A 12,484-nucleotide genomic window follows, 5' to 3' on the forward strand; every position below is an offset into this window, starting at 1 on the left:
GTGGCTAAAAAGGATGATTAATATCCTTCATTAGAAGCAACAATGAAGAAGGAGCCCTGGGGAATGAAGAAGGTTCTGAGATGCACGTGGTGGTCAGGATACTAGGGGCCTGTGTTTGAGAGGGCCCTAGGGGAAGCAGTATCCTTTCTGAAGGCTTTGGAGGGGGACTACAGAGGCCCTGAAGGAAGGGGAATTCTGGGAAGGTCAAGAAGTGTATTTTGTATGGAAAATAGAGGTTCAGAGGCTATAGAGGAAACATTTAGATAGGGACTGATATGAGAGGGGCTAGGGGTAGGGGAGCCTGGAGCAGCAAGTGGTGATGGTATGGTTGAGGGTGGGAGTGCTGGAGGCAGGACAAGAGTGCGGCCATGGCAGGAACTGAATTCAGATCCTGATAGGGTGAGAATCTTAGTGCAAGAGGCTGGAGCCAATGTCCTCATTCTGCCCCAACCCCCTCTGGTGGGAGTACCTGCGGAGGGTCCCTGAGCAATCCTGGCATGGTCTCAGAGAGGTAGTTTGTGATGGGGCAACCTGGCCCTGAGCATGGCACTGAATGTCCCTGTGGGAAGAGTGTCACTACATCCAAAGCAAGATTGTGCTTACTTCTCCATATTTGTGCCTGTTGCCCCCAAGGAAGTTTCCCAAGCAGAGATTACAACTAATTTCCTTTTGTATCCCCAGGGATGAGTACTGGATTGGGAGTTGGAAAAAACTAGGCCTAACCTGACTTGTCTGTTAATTTACTGTGTGACCTTAGACAAATCAGTCAACCTCTCTGAGCCTCAATTTCATTATGTCTAAAACCTTGAGCTCTGAGGCCCTCCTAGATTTACTACCTATGATTCTCTTACCTCTTCTTTCTAACCTAGCTGGTATATATAATTACATTGTATGAGTACATCATATTTTATTATCCTGTTGATGGATATCAGGTTGCTTCTAATACTTTGCATTTACAAACAATGATGCAATGAATGGCACTGTACACATGTCTTCTTGTGCAAATGTGTGAATTTCTCTCAGTTATAGACTTGGGAATGGAACTGGTGAGTCAAAGGGAATGCACACCTTCAACTTTGCAAGTTATTGCTAAATGGCTCTCCAAGAGGTTACACCTATTTACTCCTCCCCTACCACTGAAGCATGAGAAGTCCTAGTGCTCCCCATCCTTGCCAACACTTGGTACCGACAGACTTGTTAGTGTTTTCATTAAAATAGATCATACAGTTAAGTAAATAAAATGTACTTGTCCTAAGTGCTCATATAACTGGGAATTCCCTGGTGGTCCAGCGGTTAGGACTCCTTGCTTTCACTGTCGAGGGCCCAGGTTCGATCCCTGGTTGGGGAACTAAGATCCCACAAGCTGCATGGTGCAGCTAAAAAATTTTAAAAATAACAAACAAAGAAAACCCCATACAACCACTACCCAGATTAAGATATTTCCAGACCACTAGAAGGCTCCCCTACCTAGTTCAGAGTCCCCCACCCGCTTACCAAAGTAACTACTATTCTAACTTCCATAAACATAAATTAGTTTTGCCTGCTCTTGAACTTCATACAAGTGGAACTACACAGTATGTGATCTTTTTTGTTTAGCTTCTTTCACTCAAAATAGTATCTGATATTCATCCATGTTTCAGGTGTACCTGTAGTTTGTGCTTTTTTTTTTTTTTTTTTTTTTTGCGGTAGGCGGGCCTCTCACTGCTGTGGCCTCTCCTGTTGCGGAGCACAGGCTCCAGACGTGCAGGCTCAGCGGCCATGGCTCACGGGCCCAGCCGCTCCACAGCATGTGGGATCCTCCCGGACCGGGGCACGAACCCGTGTCCCCTGCATCGGCAGGCGGACTCTCAACCACTGCGTCACGAGGGAAGCCGTGTTCTTTTTATTACTGTATAGAATTCTATTGTATGATATACCACAATTAGTTTATTCATTCTCTAGTTGGTGAATTGTTTTCAGTTTTGGTCTATTATGAATAAAGTTACTATAGACATCTGGGAACTAATCTTTTTGTGAAAATAGGAACTCATTTCTCTCTTTTAGGTATAGAACTAAAAGTGGAAGTATTGGGTCGTAGGGTATGCATATGTTCAGCTTTAATAGATTCTGCCAGTTTTCCAAAGTGGTTGTACTCATATTCACTCCTACCAGCAATGTAGGAGAGTTCTTGTTGCTCCACATCCTCGCCAACAATGGCATTATCAGTCTTCCTAATTTTAGCCATTCTGATTAGTGTATCTCTTGGTTTTATATATATTTCCCTGATGAGTGATAGTGTTGAGTCATCCTTATACACTTATTGGCCATTGAGATATTTAATTATGTGATGTGCCTGTTCGTCTTCTGCTCATTCTTTCTTCATTTTATTCTTTTAACTGGATTTGTCTTATTCTCATTAACTTATAGAAGTTCTTTATGTTTTCTGTATATGAGTCCTTGGTCAGATATATGTATTGTAAATATCTTTTCTCAGTCCGTGCTTGTTTTTCACTTAATGAGGAAAAATCATAAATTTCTCAATGGGAGGACAATCAAACTAAGTCAGAATTGAAACACACACAACCTTAGTAAACATGCCTGAGCAAAAGAAAAAAAACACACACACATAACATGCTCCCATTTGTGACAGGCTTTTCCCAATGTGCAATGTGCATCCGCATTATACATTAACCAGACCTCCTCAAGGTGGGAGGATGTAATCAAACTTTGAGAAAGTCCCTTTCTTCTGACACCAGTATTATAATTTTTTATTTTTTACTATTCAGTTTTTTATTTTATTTTTTAAATTTTTATTTATTTTTGGCTGCTTTGGGTCTTTGTTGCTGCGTGCAGGCTTTCTTTAGTTGCGGTGAGCAGGGGCTACTCTTTTTTTTTTTTTTTTTTGCGGTACGCGGGCCTCTCACTGTTGTGGCCTCTCCCGTTGCGGAGCACAGGCTCCGGACGCGCAGGCTCAGCGGCCATGGCTCACGGGCCCAGCCGCTCCGCGGCATGTGGGATCTTCCCGGACCGGGGCACAAACCCGTGTCCCCTGCATCGGCAGGCGGACTCTCAACCACTGCGCCACCAGGGAAACCCAACTCTTCCTTGTGGTGCGCGGGCTTCTCATTGAGGTGGCTTCTCCTTGCAGAGCCCAGGCTCTAGGTGCATGGGCTTCGGTAGTTGTGGCATGTGGACTCTGGAGTGCAGGCTCAGTAGTTGTGGCGCATGGGCTTAGTTGCTCCACAGCATGTGGGATCTTCCTGGACCAGGGCTTGAACCTGAGTCCCCTGCATTGGCAGGTGGATGCTTAACCACTGCACCACCAGGGAAGTCCGCATTATAATTTTTAAGATTAATATTTCTTTCTCATCCTGTACAGGGGTCACATTGACCTAAAGTCTTGCTCTTTACATGCATACCTGACATAAACATCTCTGATGAACTTTATGTATAATGTCAACCTGTCAATATGATAGATAATTCTTTGTCTCAAAAATGTATAAAACTGTATCTCTAGCTCCTGACAGGTTGAACAGTCTTCAGAGCCCCTCAGAGTCTGTCTCCTGGGTTATAATCCTCAGTTTGGCTTGAATAAAGTTCTCTTTTTTTCTTCTTAGCTTGATTGTTAGTTGATCTTTCATCAACACACTTTTAAATGAGCACCTGTTCATTTTTTTACCAATCTTATAGGTGTATAATTAGTTTTCGTTGTAGTTTTAATTTGTGTTTTCCTGATTAAGTGTGTCTTCATCAGTTTGAGCTGCCATAACTAAGTACCATAGACAAGGTGGCTTAAAAAAGCAGAAATTTATTTCTCACAGTTTTGGAGGCTGGAAGTCTGAGATCAGCATGGTGAGGTTATAGAGAGGGCCCTCTTCCAGGTCTCACATGGCAGAAAGAGCAAGCTAGCTCTTTGGCCTCTTGTTATAAGGGTACTAATCCCATTCATGAGGGCTCCATCCTCATGACCTAATTACATCCCAAAGACCCCCACCTCTAAATACCATGACACTGGGTTTAGATTTCAACCTATGAATTTGGGGGAGACACAAACATTCAGTCCATAACATTCTGCCCCTCCCTCCCCCCCAAATTCATGTCCTTCTCAAATGCAAAATATTCATTCCATCTCAACAGCCTGTCCACTGGAAAAAAAATGCACAACCTAAAAGTTGAGAATTATGTTTTATTAGGAGGACTTACTGAGGACTTAAGCCCAGGATACAGTTCCTCAGATGGCTCTGAGGGACTCTTCCAAAGAGGTAAGGGAGGAGCCAGGATATATAGTTTTTGCTGAGAAAAAAACCCAAAAAACCAAAAACAAACAAACAAAAAAACATGTAGTGGAACATCAGAAGATTACTGCTAATCACAAAAAAACCCCAGACATCTCAAACTAATGATTTTAGTGCTTTTCTAAAGTCCTAAAATCAAGATGCAAGAGTCTGGGCTCATTGAAATTATTCCTTCAATATGCATCTTAATAATCTAGGGCAAGTATCCTGTTTTTCCCCATCTTGAATTCCCCTCAGGGTACACCACTGGGGGGCTGTTGTAGTGGCTGATGGCTTTTTGGCTGCAACATCCTTTGTTTATTGAAATGGCAGGCAGCATTCTTTGTCCATAGCCCCAAGAGTCCTAACTTGTCCCAGCATCAACCCTAAAATCCAAAGTCTCATCTAAATATCATCTAAAATCAGATATGGCTGAGACTCCAGGTATGATTCATCCTGAGGAGGCAAACTGTGCTCCAGATGTGAATCTGTAAAACCAAAAAGATATGTGCTTCTAAACTACATTGGTGGGACAGACACAGGATAGACATCCCCCCTCTAAAAGGGAGGAGGAGGGAATAAGGAAGGCCTGAAGGGTGTCAAGTGAGTCCAAAATCTGGCAAGGTAATCTCCAGGAGACCCTAAGTCTCGAGAATAATCCTCTTTGGCTCCGTACTCTGCCCTCCAAGCCCACTGGGGTAAACATCCTACCCCTCAGTTTTGCGGGGCCTGCGGGGTCCTGTCCCCAGGGTTCTGCCAGGCAGGAGTCAAGCCCCCACTTAACTCCAGAGGTCATCTGTCCTCTGAAAGTGAGGCAATGACCCCTCCATCCTTTGGAAATTGAGGAGGCAGCCCTGGTGGTCTCTGAATCACCTGTAGGGTAATGGATTCTTTCAAGAATAGAGCACATTTGCAGCTGAATAGCTTTGTGGTCCCTTCCCATAAAATCAAGAAGTCTAACCACCTTCCTGCATTCCCTTCCATCTCCTTCTTATTTGGCTCAAACTGGCCGATTAAGTCCATGGTTTACATATTGTACTTCACCTTCAGAGGTCTGCTGGGACTTGAATCTAGTTATAGGTCTAGAAGCAAAGGATGGTGGGATGAGTTCTGAAGAGAATCAGCATTATGTTGCATGGCAACTGCCTCAGGGGAGGCCATTAGAGTTTCCTCAATCTGTGCAGCGTTAATCCCCTCAGCTGGCTTTGTAAAGGCAGATACCATTGTGGGGTGGGGACATCTCTTCCACTGGCAGAGAAGACTCATTAGAATTTAGCAGTTCAATGTCTTCAGCTCCATCAGGGTCCTTTACACATCTCCATTCTAACTTACAGGATCCCATTTTTTCCCAATCAATGCCCTCACTTTACTACTTTACTACTTTACTATTAATAGTAGACACACTTTGAGGCTGGGAGTTCAGCTTACATTGTAACTCAGCCCCTCTCAGGCCGAGATTCTGCCTTTGATTTTTCAATAGTTTCAGCCCCTTGGCAACAGAAGATAAGAGATTCGTTCCTTCAGGACACACATAGAAACTCTCAGGTCGGGGACTTCCCTGGTGGGCACAGTGGTTAAGAATCCGCCTGCCAATTCAGGGTACACGGGTTCGAGCCCTGGTCCCAGAAGATCCCACATGCTGCAGAGCAACTAAGACCGTGGCGCCACAACTACTGAGCCTGAGCTCTAGAGCCCACGAGCCACAACTACTGAAGCCCGAGCGCTTAGAGCCCGTGCTCCGCAACAAGATAAGCCACCGCAATGAGAAGACTGTGCAATGCAATGAAGAGTAGCCACCGCCACCCCCCCCCCGCCACAACTAGAGAAAGCCCGCGCGCACCAAAAAAGACCCAACGCAGCCAAAAATATACATAAATAAATTAATTAATTAATTTTTTAAAAAAGAGAGAAACTCTTAGGTCATTTATGCAACGCTTGAAGCTAGGAATCTGAACCTATGAACTCTCTCTTTTCTGGCACCACTTTGTCCAGTGACATCAGAAGCAACCAGACAAGGTAATTGTAATAATTAGTTTCCCAAAAATGTTTGAAACTCTTATATACATAGTCACCCAGCTCCCTGCTTCTTACAAGTGGTTGCTTAGGAGTATCCAATGCAGGTAATTTGTGTACCTCTATTGCCAAATCACACCATAGATGATCTGCTCTCTTTACTACAGAAAATAGAGTAATAAGAGATTAGAAGGCCAATTTCAGGAACCCCAGAACCAATTCAGAAAACTCATCCTTAATGGTCTGTTCCTCTAAAACTACCCTCAGTATCAAAATCTGTATTGGGGCTCTCCAGAGAAATAGAAGCAATAGGGTATATGAGACAGAGAGAGAGAGAGAGAGGGACCAAGCAGGGCCTTCCTGGGTACAAAAGCCCCTTTGTGTCACCATTTCTTTTTTGTAGAAAAAGCCTTTAGTCTCCTAAGCCTCCCCAGAGTTCCAAAGAGCAGGCATAGGCAGCTACTTATTAGGGAAGGGAGGAAATGCAGAAACAAAGGAAAAGCAGAAAACCAAGAAAAGTAATGACAGTAGTTCAGCAATAAAACAGAGTTCTAGTTCCTCCTCAAGGGATATACATAACAATCTGAAGGATATCTTTGAGCTGTTCTTCAGGAACTAAGCCTCCCCTCCCCTTCCCCAGGTGCGAGATAGTGACTATGCACTAAACGCAAGCATTAGACCCCAGACTGGCTGGAACCAGAAGGTTGATGATTGAGTTTCCCAAAACACCGCCCTGTTACCTCACCACCAACCAATCAGAAGGAAGTCATGAGGGACTTCCCTGGTGGTCCAGTGGTTAAGAATCCTCCTCCCAATGCAGGGGACACGGGTTTGAACTCCGGTCGGGGAACTAAGATCCCACATGTCGCGAGGCAACTAAGCCCACGCACCACAACTACTTAGCCCGTGTGCTCTGGAGCCCGTGCACCACAACTAGAGAGAAGCCTGTGCAACGCAACTAGAGAAGTCTGCTGGCCGCCACAAAAAGCCTATGTGCTGCAATGAAAGATCCCGCATGCTGCAGCTAAGACCCAACACAGCCAAATAAATAAATTAATTAATTTAATTTAATTAAAAAAAAGAAGAAACTCATGAATCCTGTAGCCCTCACCCCTATATATTGCCTTTAAAAACACTTCCCTGAAAGCCATCATGGAGTTCAGGTCTTTTGAGCATGAGCTGCTTGTACTCCTGCTGGGTCCTGCAATAAACACCGGGAGTTTCCTTCACCACAACCCAGTATCAGTAACTTGAGAGATAAGGAATTGGCTCGTGCAGTTATGGAGGCTAAGAAGTCCCGTGATCTGTCATTGGCAAGCTGGAGACCCTGGAAAGCTGGTGGTGTAATTTAGTCCAAGGGCAGGAGAACATCAATGTCCAGCTCAAGCGGAAATCAGGAAGGAAATGAATTCTCTCTTCCTCCACTTTTCATTCTGTTCAGGTCCTCAGTGGATTGGGTGATGCCCACCCACATTAGGAGGGCAATCTATTTTACTGAGTCCACTGATTCAAATGTAATCTCATCTGGAAATACTCACAGACACACCCAGAAATAAAGTTTAATTTGGGCACCCATGGCCCAGTCAAATTGACACATAAAATTAACCATCACAAAGGGTGAAGGTGGTGGTTACACTTTGCCAACCAGAGAAGACTCAGAAGGGGTATCCAATGCTGGGCCTACCCCTTCCTTTTTGACTGCCATTGTGCCTAGTATAGGCTCTGGACTCAAAAGAATCAAGAAACTTGATAGGGCTTCCCTGGTGGTGAAGTGGTTAAGAATCCGTCTGCCAATGCAGGGGAGATGGGTTCGAGCCCTGGTCCGGGAAGATCCCACATGCCGTGGAGCAACTAAGCCCGTGTGTCACAACTACTGAGCCTGTGCTCTAGAGCCCACGAGCCACAACTACTGAGGCTGCAAGCCACAACTACTGAGCCTGTGAGCCACAACTATGGAAGCCCACACGCCTAGAGCCCGTGCTCCGCAACAAGAGAAGCCACCACAATGAGAAGTCCACACACCGCAATGAAGAGTAGCCCCTGCTTGCCACAACTAGAGAGACCGGCATACAGCAACAAAGACCCAACATAGCCAAAAATAAATAAATAAATAAAATACATTTATTTTTTAAAAAAAGAAACTTGATAAAGTGATTAATTTCATGAAACATCTACCAAATAATAAAAATTCGAAGTTGAGCACCTACTATATGCGAAGAACTATAGAAAGCATTTTACATTCATGATTTCATCTCTCCCTCTTGACAACCCTAGGAATCTATGTTATTGTCCTCTTTTACAAAGGTGGAAATTGAAGGGAATTCCCTGGCAGTCCAGTGGTTAGGATTCTGTGCTTTCACTGCCGAGGGCGTGGATTCACTCCCTGTTCGGGGAGCTAAGATCCTGTGAGCTGTGTGACATGGCCAAAAAAGAAAAAAAAGACAAAGGTGGAAACTGAAACTCAGAGAAGCCCACGTGACCCTGCATTAGATCCCGGGAAAATGAAGTACTGTGGGTTCAGTGGAGGCCCCCAAAAGATGTAGCCACATCTTAATCCCAGAACCTGTAATTGTGACCTTATTTGGAAAAAGGGTCTTTGCAGATGCAATTAAGTTACGGAGATAAGTTTATCCAGTGGGTTCTAAATCCTAAATCCAATAACAAGTATTGAAGAGACAAAAAGAGGAAAGAGACAGAGAGAGAAGAGAAGGCCATGTAAAGACTGAGGCAGAGGGCTTCCCTGGTGGCGCAGTGGTTAAGAATCTGCCTGCCAATGCAGGCAACCTGGGTTCAAGCCCTGGTCCGGGAAGATCCCACATGCATAGCAAGTAAGCCCTTGCACCACAACTACTGAGCCCACATGCCACGACTACTGAAGCTTACGAGGCTAGAGCCTGAGCTCCGCAACAAGAGAAGCCACTGCCATGAGAAGCCCATGCACCGCAACGAAGAGTAGCCTCTGCTCGCTGCAACTAGAGAAAGACGCGCACAGCAACGAAGACCCAATGCAGCCAAAAATAAACAAATAAATTTATATTAAAAAAAAAAGACTGAGGCAGAGACTGGAGTGATAGAGCCACAAGCCAGTGAACTCCTAGAGCCACCAGAAGCTGGAAGAGGCAAGAAAGAATTCTTCCCAAGTCTTCAGAGGAAGTGTGGCCCTGCTGACACCTTGATTTTGGACTTCCGTTATTTGGATTTCGTAACTGTGAGAGAATAAATTTCTGTTGTTTTGCAACCCAAGTCCATGGTAATGTGTTACAGCAGCCCCAGGAAGCTACCACATGAGGGTAGTGGAGAAGAGAAAGGAGAAGGAGGGTTGTCCTCTCTTGCAAAAGTTCATGGTCCTCCATCTCCTGGCAGCTGTATGACCCAATTTCCTCCCTTCTGCCCCTAGTTCACTGCACTGCAACCTCAACGGCTGCCTCTTCATTCCTGGAGTGTGCCAGCACATTCTCACCTAAAGGTCTTTGTGCTTGCTCTTCCCTCTGCCTAAAACATCTTCCCCCAGACACCCTCAGCTCTCTGCCCCTCAGAGAGGCTATGACATCCTCTAGAGCAGCGGTCCCCAACCTTTTTGGCACCAGGGACCGGTTTTGTGGAAGACTTTCCACAGACCCGGGTGGGGGAGAGGGTGGTGCAATGGTTCAGGCGGTGATGGGAGCGATGGGGAGCGGCAGATGAAGCTTCCCTCACTCGCCCGCCACTCACCTCCTGCTGTGCAGTCGGATTCCTAACATGCCACGGACTGGTACCGGGCCATGGCCCGGGGCTTGGGGATCCCTGCTCTAGAGTATCTCCCACCTCCCAAGTCACCCCATTCCTTTTAGTTTTCTTTATGGCAGTCACCCCCACTTGATGTTACACTTGTGCATGATACATGTGTTTATGTGTATAACGTCCCCCCAGTAGGACGTCCTCTAGAACAGGGGCTTTGTTCACTGCTATATCCCCAGCCTCTAGCACAGGGGTCCCCAATCCCCGGCCAACAAACCCGTACCGGTCCGCGGCCTGTTAGGAACCAGGCCTTACAGCAGGACGTGGGCAGCAGGCGAGCAAGGAAAGCTTCATTTGTCGCTCCCCATCGCTCCCCATCGCTCGCATTATGGCCTTGAACCACCGCCCACCACCCGTGCCACCACCCGTCCGTGGAAAAATTGTCTTCCATGAAACTGGTCCCTGGTGCCAAAAAGATTGGGGACCGCTGCTCTAGCACAGTGCCTGGCCCGCAGTAGGTTCTCAATAAATATCCGTTGACTGAATGAACAAATTATCTACTAATAGCAATGGGGCTGAGGAGGAGGCAGGCCCAGATACATAGCTGTCATCCAAGCTCAAGAGGCAAGAGTGTGTGGGAAGCAGCCCTAACAGACCCCTGGATCCCAGCCCAAGCGTGATTATGAACCTCAGAAAAGCCTTTCTCCACGCCCCTCCACCTGGCTCGCCTCACCTTTCCAGCTGGTATAGTCCCCAGGAGTTCATTTGATTCGAACATCCCTGGAAAGTTCTGAAAGCTTTCTTTGTTTCTACACTTTCTTTTTTTGCAAGCATCAAGCATGGACAGGCACCTTCTGGAAAACACATTTTCACACACACATAGCCACACAACCTAACACATATGCTTGGCCTATCTCACACTCTTGTATGCCCTCATGGCTCAATCTACCCACCCCCAGTACTAATTACACACACCTGCGACACACACGCATCCTTGGCCTGAGTCGTTCTCACTCCCCGTTTCGCACATTCCTGCACATCCATGGTTCTGCATGTGCCTCGTGTACACAGGCAGACCTCTACCCAGGTTCTACCTGTAAACCCACTCACACTGACACACATACACACTCGTTCATTCAGCTCCTGTGGGCATGTGCCCATGGACCCACTTGCACACACATCTTTGAACACACTTCCAGGCTTCTTCACACATAAACAGGCAATGGCCTGGGGGTGGTAAACTACGCTGGTCAGAGCTTAGTGAGATGAGCTGTCCCAGCAACAGTGATACCCACTGAGCACTGGCCATGTGCCAGGTACCCTGCACTTTGGGTCCTTATCTCTTTCAATCCTCACAACAATCACATGAAGCAGGTGCTATTATTAGCACCAATTTATAGATCAGAAAACTGAGACTCAGGACCATAAATAGTAGAGTTAGGATTCTAATCCAGGCATTTGACTCCAGGCATCTGACGATATTTCCCATCCCTCATGCTCTTCTAGAACCTTGCCATTCTCCAATCAAGAGGTAGAGTCGGGCTTCCCTGGTGGCGCAGTGGTTGAGAGTCCGCCTGCCGATGCAGGGGACACGGGTTCGTGCCCCGGTCCGGGAAGATCCCACATGCCGCGGAGCGGCTGGGCCCGTGAGCCATGGCCGCTGAGCCTGCGCGTCCGGAGCCTGTGCTCCGCAACAGGAGAGGCCACAACAGTGAGAGGCCCTCATACCGCAAAAAAAAAAAAAAAAGAGGTAGAGTCTGTGGCCCCTTACCTTGATCTTGGGTGGGTCTTTGTGACTACCTCAACTAACAGTGTGGTGGAAATAATGCCATATGAATTCCAAGGCTAGATCATAAAAGGTGATACATATAACATCCAAGACAAAAAAAACAACCTAAGTGTCCATCGATGAATGAATGGATAAAGTAAATGTAATATATATGTGTGTGTTATTGTATATATATAATATTTTATATATTATATATGTAAAAATATTATTCAGCCATAAAAGAGAAGGAAATACTGCCATTTGGGACAACACAGATGAATCTTGAGGGTATTATGCTAAGTGAAATAAGTTGGAAAGAGAAAGACAAATACTGTATAGTCTCACTTATATGTGGAATCTAAAAATGTCAAACTTATAGAAATAGGATAGAATGGTGGTCGCCTTTCTGGAAGGCTGGGGGTGGAGGACATGGGGAGATGTTGGTCAAAGAGTATAAACTTCCAGTTTTAAGATGAGTAAGTTCTGGGGATCTAATGTGTAGCAGGGTGACTAGAGTTAACAGTACTGTACTGTATACTTGAAAGTTGCTAAGAGAATAGATCTTAAATATTCTCACCACTACCATCACCACAACCCCCAAAATTATTGGTAGTTATGTGAAGTGAATGATGTATTAACAAACCTTATTGTGGTAATCATTCCACAATATATCCTGTATCAAATCATCACATTGGAGAGAGTAGCACTGACATATATACACTACCAAATGTAA

The 12,484-nt window shown here is 45.6% G+C and overlaps 1 pseudogene; it reads left to right on the forward strand.

The window, feature by feature from the left end:
- Positions 1 to 9,730, forward strand: part of LOC113605042 (S-phase kinase-associated protein 1 pseudogene) — a 29,062-nt pseudogene extending 19,332 nt beyond the window's left edge.
- The last annotated feature ends 2,754 nt before the right edge of the window (positions 9,731 to 12,484 follow it).

This window comes from Aethalodelphis obliquidens, unplaced genomic scaffold (assembly GCF_003676395.1).
Source record: "Aethalodelphis obliquidens isolate GAN/ISIS:26980383/991018 unplaced genomic scaffold, ASM367639v1 scaffold42, whole genome shotgun sequence".
NCBI classification, from domain to species: domain Eukaryota; kingdom Metazoa; phylum Chordata; class Mammalia; order Artiodactyla; family Delphinidae; genus Aethalodelphis; species Aethalodelphis obliquidens.